We start from the raw sequence: 8,247 nt of genomic DNA, 5'->3' as shown, positions 1-8,247 counted from the left end.
AAATCCTTTGTTTCTTAAACCATGCACCAGCCCACGTTACAACCCTCAAAAGACCTAATTGAAGCAAGGTCTATTTTGAAAGCATATTGCATTAGAGCTTGTGTCGAAACTGACTCTTATTTGTTTTGCTAAGTATCAGTATGACTTTTGTAACTAGTGATCCTTTCACTCTATGTCATATTTTTAGTGGACATACTTGGATTTCTAAAAACTGACATAAACATAACATTAGCATAAATAGTTTTACTTGTGAACGAGCACTGGCATCAAGAGCGTTTCCACAATGAGCATGACTTGAGAAGTTTTAGTCACCCAAAAGAGGAAAATTTCCTAAGGACTCCGATGAGCAAAGGCCATCCTCTTAGATTGATCTACCAGGGGGAAAGGCATCTGATAACTCCTTTGAGCAAGCCACTTCAAGATTCAGTCAGTCTGGGACAACCACGTCGAGATTAGGCAAATCTCTCCAAAGGCCGTTGGCAAGAGGAATCCCCTCAAAGATCAACCAGTCAGGCGAAAAATACATTCAAGGTTTCCTACCAGGGAAGACCACCTCAAAAGCATGAGAAAGTCAAAACACTCCAAGAGATGGACGAATAGGGGTAGGAAGACCCAAGACGCTGGGGCATATCAGGTCAAGATCACTCTACCCTTGGTTTGCTTCATAACTTGTAACTGGGGCAATCCATGTAAATACCTAACAGATTGGGGCAAGACTGGCCATGGAGAGGAAGCATTTCCTTATTATTTGGATTTTCTTGCTCAGATCAAGCATGGGGCATCAGAATATCCAGACCAAGCTCACTACGTCAGCCAAGTTCAAAGAAAATATCGGGAAGTCATGTTAAACATATCATCTCATAACTTGTCAACAATGAGCCTTAAAGCCAAGCAAAAATATTTCCCAGTTTCAACCATTTTTTACCCACCCCAAGGACATTTGTTGAATTATCCAAAACCATTGCATTAGTCACTATGCACCAACCTTGTCGCTTCACTCATACATAACATGAAACCCTTCCCCAACAAGAATAATGAAGCCAACCCACGCTTGATACCTTCCAAAATTAAAGCCTACTTGGCAAACCCAAAAAACAATCTAATCATCATCAGATCCAGCCTGATCCCGTCCAAACCAAAATCCAAAATCCCAATCGTTATTGGCACCTCCCAAAACAAATCTCTATCATTAACCATAAAGCCCAATCGCTATTGGTATCTCCAAAACCGAAAGCCCACTCCATATTAGCCATCACTAGAAATAAAAGCCCACTTTGCTGGCATCTTCATAAACTCAAATCCAATCAACCTTGGTACCCAGAAAGTCTCACCTCCCAAAAGGGATATCAATCCAAAGATAATCAATATTCATCTTGCATTACCACATGCACTGCATACAATAAACACACATGACCTTCTTTCAAAATAAGGAAGTTGCATATCGAAAATCTCTCTCACAAAAATGAGAAATTCTCATTAACATGCACCATATGCATACATAACATGATAAATACTTTCCGTTGACCCTTTGACGAAGACAAATTACCTTTCCGTCAACCCTTTTACGATGACAAACTTTTTTCCATCAGCCCTCTGATGATGACATTTTACAACAGTTTCTTTCCGTCAACCCTTTGACGAAGACAAATTACCTTTCCGTCAACCCTTTGACAATGACAATCTTTTTTCCATCAGCCCTCTGATGATGACATTTTACAACAGTTTCTTTCCGTCGACCCTTTGACGAAGACAAATTACCTTTCCGTCAACCCTTTGACGATGACAAACTTTTTTCCATGAGCCCTCTGATGACGACATTTTACAACAGTTTCTTTCCGTCGACCCTTTGACGAAGACAAATTACCTTTTCGTTAACCCTTTGACGATGACAAACTTTTTTCCATCAGCCCTCTGATGACGACATTTTACTACAGTTTCTTTCCGTCAACCCTTTGACGAAGACAAATTACCTTTCCGTCAACCCTTTGACGATGACAAACTTTTTTCCATCAGCCCTCTGATGACGACATTTTACAACAGTTTCTTTCCGTCGACCCTTTGACGAAGACAAATTACCTTTCCGTCAACCCTTTGACATGACAAACTTTTTTCCATCAGCCCTCTGATGACGACATTTTACAACATTTTCTTTCCGTCGACCCTTTGACAAAGAAAAATTACCTTTCCGTCAACCCTTTGACGATGACAATCTTTTTTCCATCAACCCTCTGATGATGACATTTTACAACAGTTTCTTTCCGTCGACCCTTTGACGAAGACAAATTACCTTTCCGTCAACCCTTTGACGATGACAAACTTTTTTCCATCAGCCCTCTGATGACGACATTTTACAACAGTTTCTTTCCGTCGACCCTTTGACGAAGACAAATTACCTTTCCGTCAACCCTTTGACGATGACAAACTTTTTTCCATCAGCCCTCTGATGACGACATTTTACTACAGTTTCTTTCCGTCAACCCTTTGACGAAGACAAATTACCTTTCCGTCAACCCTTTGACGATGACAAACTTTTTTCCATCAGCCCTCTGATGATGACATTTTACAACAGTTTCTTTCCGTCGACCCTTTGACGAAGACAAATTACCTTTCCGTCAACCCTTTGACATGACAAACTTTTTTCCATCAGCCCTCTGATGACGACATTTTACAACATTTTCTTTCCGTCGACCCTTTGACAAAGACAAATTACCTTTCCGTCAACCCTTTGACGATGACAAACTTTTTTCCATCAGCCCTCTGATGACGACATTTTACAACAGTTTCTTTCTGTCGATCCTTTGACGAAGACAAATTACCTTTTCGTCAACCCTTTGACGATGACAAACTTTTTTCCATCAGCCCTCTGATGACGACTGTCGCAACCTGAAAAATACAGTGTGCGAAAAAACAACCGGCGAAAGAAAATGACAGGAGAGTCGCCACCGTGCGTTATTTATCCCAAAGGAGGGAAAGGAAACGCTCGAAGTAAACCAGGAAAAAGGAAAGGACAAGACAAGGTCTCACAACCAAATCTTGGGTTCGGGAGTCGGTTATGCGAAGGGAAGGTATTAGCACCCCTACGCATCCGTAGTACTCTACGGGATCCACTTTTGTAGTTCTTGTCTAAAGGGTGTGAGTTTATCTTGTGCTGTTTACTAAAAAAAACGGGTTAAATGAAAATGACTCGCGCGGATGTCGCATCCACTGCATACGTATCTCATCTGAATATGAGAATCAGAGTCTTCGTAGCTCGGCTGACCTATGGGTTGGGGGGATGTGTGCTCGCTAAGACATCGCGTCTTATGCCTACGTATCTCATCTGGAATGAGAATCAGAGCTCGATTGGGTTTTGGACGAACGACGTTACTACGCAATCTACCGGATGCTCGACCTTTGGAGACTTACTCACCTGTAGTAGAAGGAGTAAACGTGTGTCTAGGAGAAGAAAAATCAATGAAGGGTTAGGGTTTGGGATGCTCATGCAAAAAGGCAGTCCTTGACGAAGGAACCACGCTACCTGCGGGGATTCGAACACATACAAAACAAACATGTATAAAGTAAATGTGCCAACAAGGCAACCAGAATAAATCTCCCAAATGGTATCCCACAAGCAAAGTGGAATATCCAGCGAGCTATCCCTGCAAAAGTCATGTGAGCCTTCACAAAAACTCAACAAAAGGGTTAGTGAAACACGATAAACATTTTTTTCATGGATAACAGTATGGTTTCAGAAACCTCAAACCCTGTGGCTTACACTTCAGAAATTAAACGATTAAGCATTCAAGGCATTATTTATACATTCATACATAATTATGAACCCGTGGGCAAAAACCTAATGAAATTCATCCATCATACCTCAAACATTCATAGTATTCAACTTCAAAGCAAAAGGTAATGGGAATAAAGGCAAACCTGATTGGAGAGCTTGATTGAAATTGAGTTGTACCCGTGAGGTTTACAAAACAACCTTTAGGGTTTATGTGAGGTAGAGGTGATTCTGTGCAGTTGAGTTCCCTTCAGGGTTTGGAGACTGCTTTGAACTCTGTTAGCTCTTCTCTCACTATCTTTTTCCTCAGGGTGATAGGAATAGAATGCCCCTTTGTTTCACTGAAACTCTAGTATTTATAGCCTAATATTGGTAGCTTAGTGGGCTTTTGAGAGAGGTCCAAGTCTGAGATTTTTTCTTTTATTTATTTATTTATTTATTTATTATTATTTTTTATTATTATTATTATTTTATTTTATTTTTTATTTTTTATTTTTTTTTGTTTTTAATTTTTCGTTTTTATTTTTATTTTTTTTTATTTTTATAAATAAAGCTTCTTGGATCTAATTCTAATGTTAAATGACCTAAAAGCGTATGCTTCCAGGAAAAATGAAGGGTAAATTTTGGGGTATTACAACGACATTTTACAACAGTTTCTTTCCGTCGACCCTTTGACGAAGACAAATTACCTTTCCGTCAACCCTTTGACGATGACAAACTTTTTTCCATCAGCCCTCTGATGACGACATTTTACAACAGTTTCTTTCCGTCAACCCTTTGACGAAGACAAATTACCTTTTCGTAAACCCTTTGACGATGACATATTCTTTTCCGTCAACCCTCTGATGACGACATTTTACAACAGTTTCTTTCCATCGACCCTTTGACGAAGACAAATTACCTTTCCGTCAACGCTTTGACTATGACAAATTGTTTTCCATCAGCCCTCTGATGACGATATTTTACAACAGTTTCTTTCCGTCGATCCTTCGACGATGACAAATTACCTTTCCGTCAACCCTTTGACGATGACAAACTTTTTTCCATCAGCCCTCTTGTGATGACATTTTACAACAATTTCTTTCCGTCGACCCTTCGACGATGACAAATTACCTTTCCGTCAACCCTTTGACGATGACAAACTTTTTTCCATCAGCCCTCTGATGACGACATTTTACAACAGTTTCTTTCCATCAACCCTTTGACGATGATAAATTACCTTCCCGTCAACCCTTTGACGATGACAAACTTTTTTCCATCAGTCCTCTGATGATGACATTTTACAACAGTTTCTTTCTGTCAACCCTTTGACGATGACAAATTACCTTTTCCGTCAACTCTTTGACGATGACATATTCTTTTCCGTCAACCCTTTGACGATGAAAAATTATTTTCCGTCAACCCTTTGACGATGACAAATTATTTTCCGTCAACCCTTTGAGGATGACAAATTCTTTTCCGTCAACCCTTTGACGATGACAAATTCCTTTCCGTCAACCATTTGATGATGACAAAATTACCTTTCCCTCAACCCTTTGACGATGACATTTACCTTTCCATCAGCCCTCTGATGATGATCCTTCCCACCAACCCTTTGGTGATGCCATCCTTTACTTCTTTCCGTCAACCCTTTGACGATGACATAGTCTTTTCCATCAACCCTTTGATGATGACACCATTTTTCGTCAACCCTTTGACGATGACATTACATATATATTTCCTTTCCCACCAACCGTTTTGGTGACGACATCCTTTACCTTTCCGTCAACCCTTTGACGATGTCACTCCATAGTGAAATTTCTTTCCATCAACCCTTTGATGATGACACCCTTTTCCATCAACCCTTTGGTGATGACACCCTTTTCCATCAACCCTTTGATGACGACGTTCCAAACCATTTTTCATCAACCCTTTGATGATGATGTTCACCAACAATCTCTCATTGAAAACAAAAATAAATCCCTACAAAAATCCAAATACCCAGTTGCAGTCCCACATGCATTGCATGCATCACTTCATGCATAATTTTTCTCGTTGAAATGGGAAGTTCCTAAGCCCAACCATACTTGGCACAATCCATATGCCATTCATTTGCATACCCCAGCAGCCCGAGCATACATTGACTTTCTGCATACATCGACATTTTACATACATAACATTGCATCATAACATACTCTTCATATTGGGGCAAGTATGTTTAACATAAGTTAGATTCAAGACTTTCTTGAAAGTTAAAGGATCCCCGTGAACAACCCCAACAGGTTTCCCCAAAGTATCTCTTTTTATTTGCCTTTTGCAAATATTGTTGGTCATTTGTCAGTACCTTGCCTTTTGCAAGACCCCTCTGCTTTTTGCATGGGAAACCTGTTTTGCCTTTTTGCAAGCCTCCTTGTTGCCTTTTGCACGAGAGAGTTTATCTTTATCAACTTTGCATGTTAAGAAAAAATGAGAGATTGGACGATTGACCTATTCTCTTATCGTTTGTCTTAAAACACCTGATGTAAGTTTGGCAAGTCCCGAGTGGTAGCCATATTTCGAAAAATTTCATCCCCGCTGTTATGCCTGAGGGATATAATGAGTTTTTCGTGCCTACCGTAAATTTTCCTCTACCTTGTGTATGATAACCACCATATCTATTCACTTGCCTTTTGCAAGTACTCCTATGCCTTTTGCACACTTTCAAAATTCAAACCTTCCCAGCCGTTGTTTGGGATTTACAGTTTTCAAAATCAAACCTTCCCAGCCATTGCTAGGGATTGACACTTTTCAAATCAAACCTTCCTAGCCGTTGCTTGGGATTTACACTTTCAAAAATCAAACCTTCCCAGCCATTGCTAGGGATTGACACTTTAAAAATTCAAATCTTCCCAGTTGTTGCTAGGGATCTACATCTTTAGATTTCAGGTATTCCAGCCATTACTAGGAAGCGTCACTGAACTAAAATCTCCCTAACCTTTGTTAGGGATCTACATCTTTAGATTTCAGATATTCCAACCATTTCTAGGAAGTGTCACTGAACTAAAACCTCCCTAGTCGTTGCTAGGGATCTACATCTTTAGATTTCAGGTATTCCAGCCATTGCTAGGAAGTGTCACTAAACTAAAACCTCCCTAGTCGTTGCTAGGGATCTACATCTTTAGATTTCAGGTATTCCAACCATTGCTAGGAAGCGTCACTGAACTAAAATCTCCCCAACCTTTGCTAGGGATCTACATCTTTAGATTTCAGGTATTCCAGCCATTGCTAGGAAGTGTCACTGAACTAAAACCTCCCTAGTCGTTGCTAGGGATCTACACCTTTAGATTTCAGGTTTTCCAACCATTGCTAGGAAGCGTCACTGAACTAAAACCTCCCTAGTCGTTGCTAGGGATTTACACCTTTAGATTTCAGGTATTCCAGCAGTTGCTAGGAAGCGTCACTGAACTAAAACCTCCATAGTCGTTGCTAGGAATCTACACCTTTAGATTTCAGGTATTCCAGTTGTTCCTTGGAAGCGTCACTGAACTAAAATCTTCCCAGCCGTTGCTAGGGATTTACACTATCTTTTACATAAGAAACTTATCCCCAACGAAGTCATATTCCCTCTCATCTTTCTTCTTGACCTTTTGTCATGAAGCTTTTCTCTTTGTTTTCCATTTCAAGAGATACTTACGTTACACACCATAACATGCATTGCATATCATACATAACCATCATACAGCAGACTCATGTCCTCCCCACATAATACCATAGACTATCCTCAACAAATGATTTCATATCAAATTTATTTTCCATCCCATGAACAACCTTCACAAATATCCATCACTTCATATCACATTCATTCATTCCTAGTAGGGAGAATTTTCTGCCAATTTTTGTATTTAATCCTCTCTTACCTTGGATGTGTGGAAGCCGTTGCTATCTAAACATTCAGGTTCGAGAAGATTAAATAGGGGAAGCTGTCATACCCCAAAATTCACCCTACCCCGATACAATTTTCATCTGATTCATGCCCCTACTGCATATGCATGCATTCATTATTTCATCATCACAATTTCATTGAACTTTCATAACCAAATACATATTACACGGACTCAAGGCATGGTGTTTACACCCGGGAAAAACTGGGGTTATCCGGTTGAAGTTCTGAAAAAAAAATTGACTGGGTAATCGATTACCCTAATCATGGTAATCCATTACCCAGACCAAAAATTGATTTTTTGGCCATTTTGGACTGTGTAATCGATTACCCTAATCATGGTGTCATACCCCAAAATTTGCCCATTAATATTTCAAGACATTTTTCAGGGCACTCCGACTCATTTTTATGACACTGATCTTAAAGGAACAAAGGCCCAGCTCACGAGTGGCCCAATCCAGAAAATGGCCCAAACTGGCCTGCTCGCTAGGCGAGCAAATCCTTCGCCTAGCGAATGTTCGCTGCACGCTCGCCTAGCGAACGTTCGCTACACGCTCGCCTAGCGAAGCTGGCAGATAACAGA

Source organism: Lathyrus oleraceus, chromosome 2, assembly GCF_024323335.1.
Source record: "Lathyrus oleraceus cultivar Zhongwan6 chromosome 2, CAAS_Psat_ZW6_1.0, whole genome shotgun sequence".
Lineage (NCBI taxonomy): Eukaryota > Viridiplantae > Streptophyta > Magnoliopsida > Fabales > Fabaceae > Lathyrus > Lathyrus oleraceus.
This window is presented reverse-complemented; position numbering follows the sequence as displayed.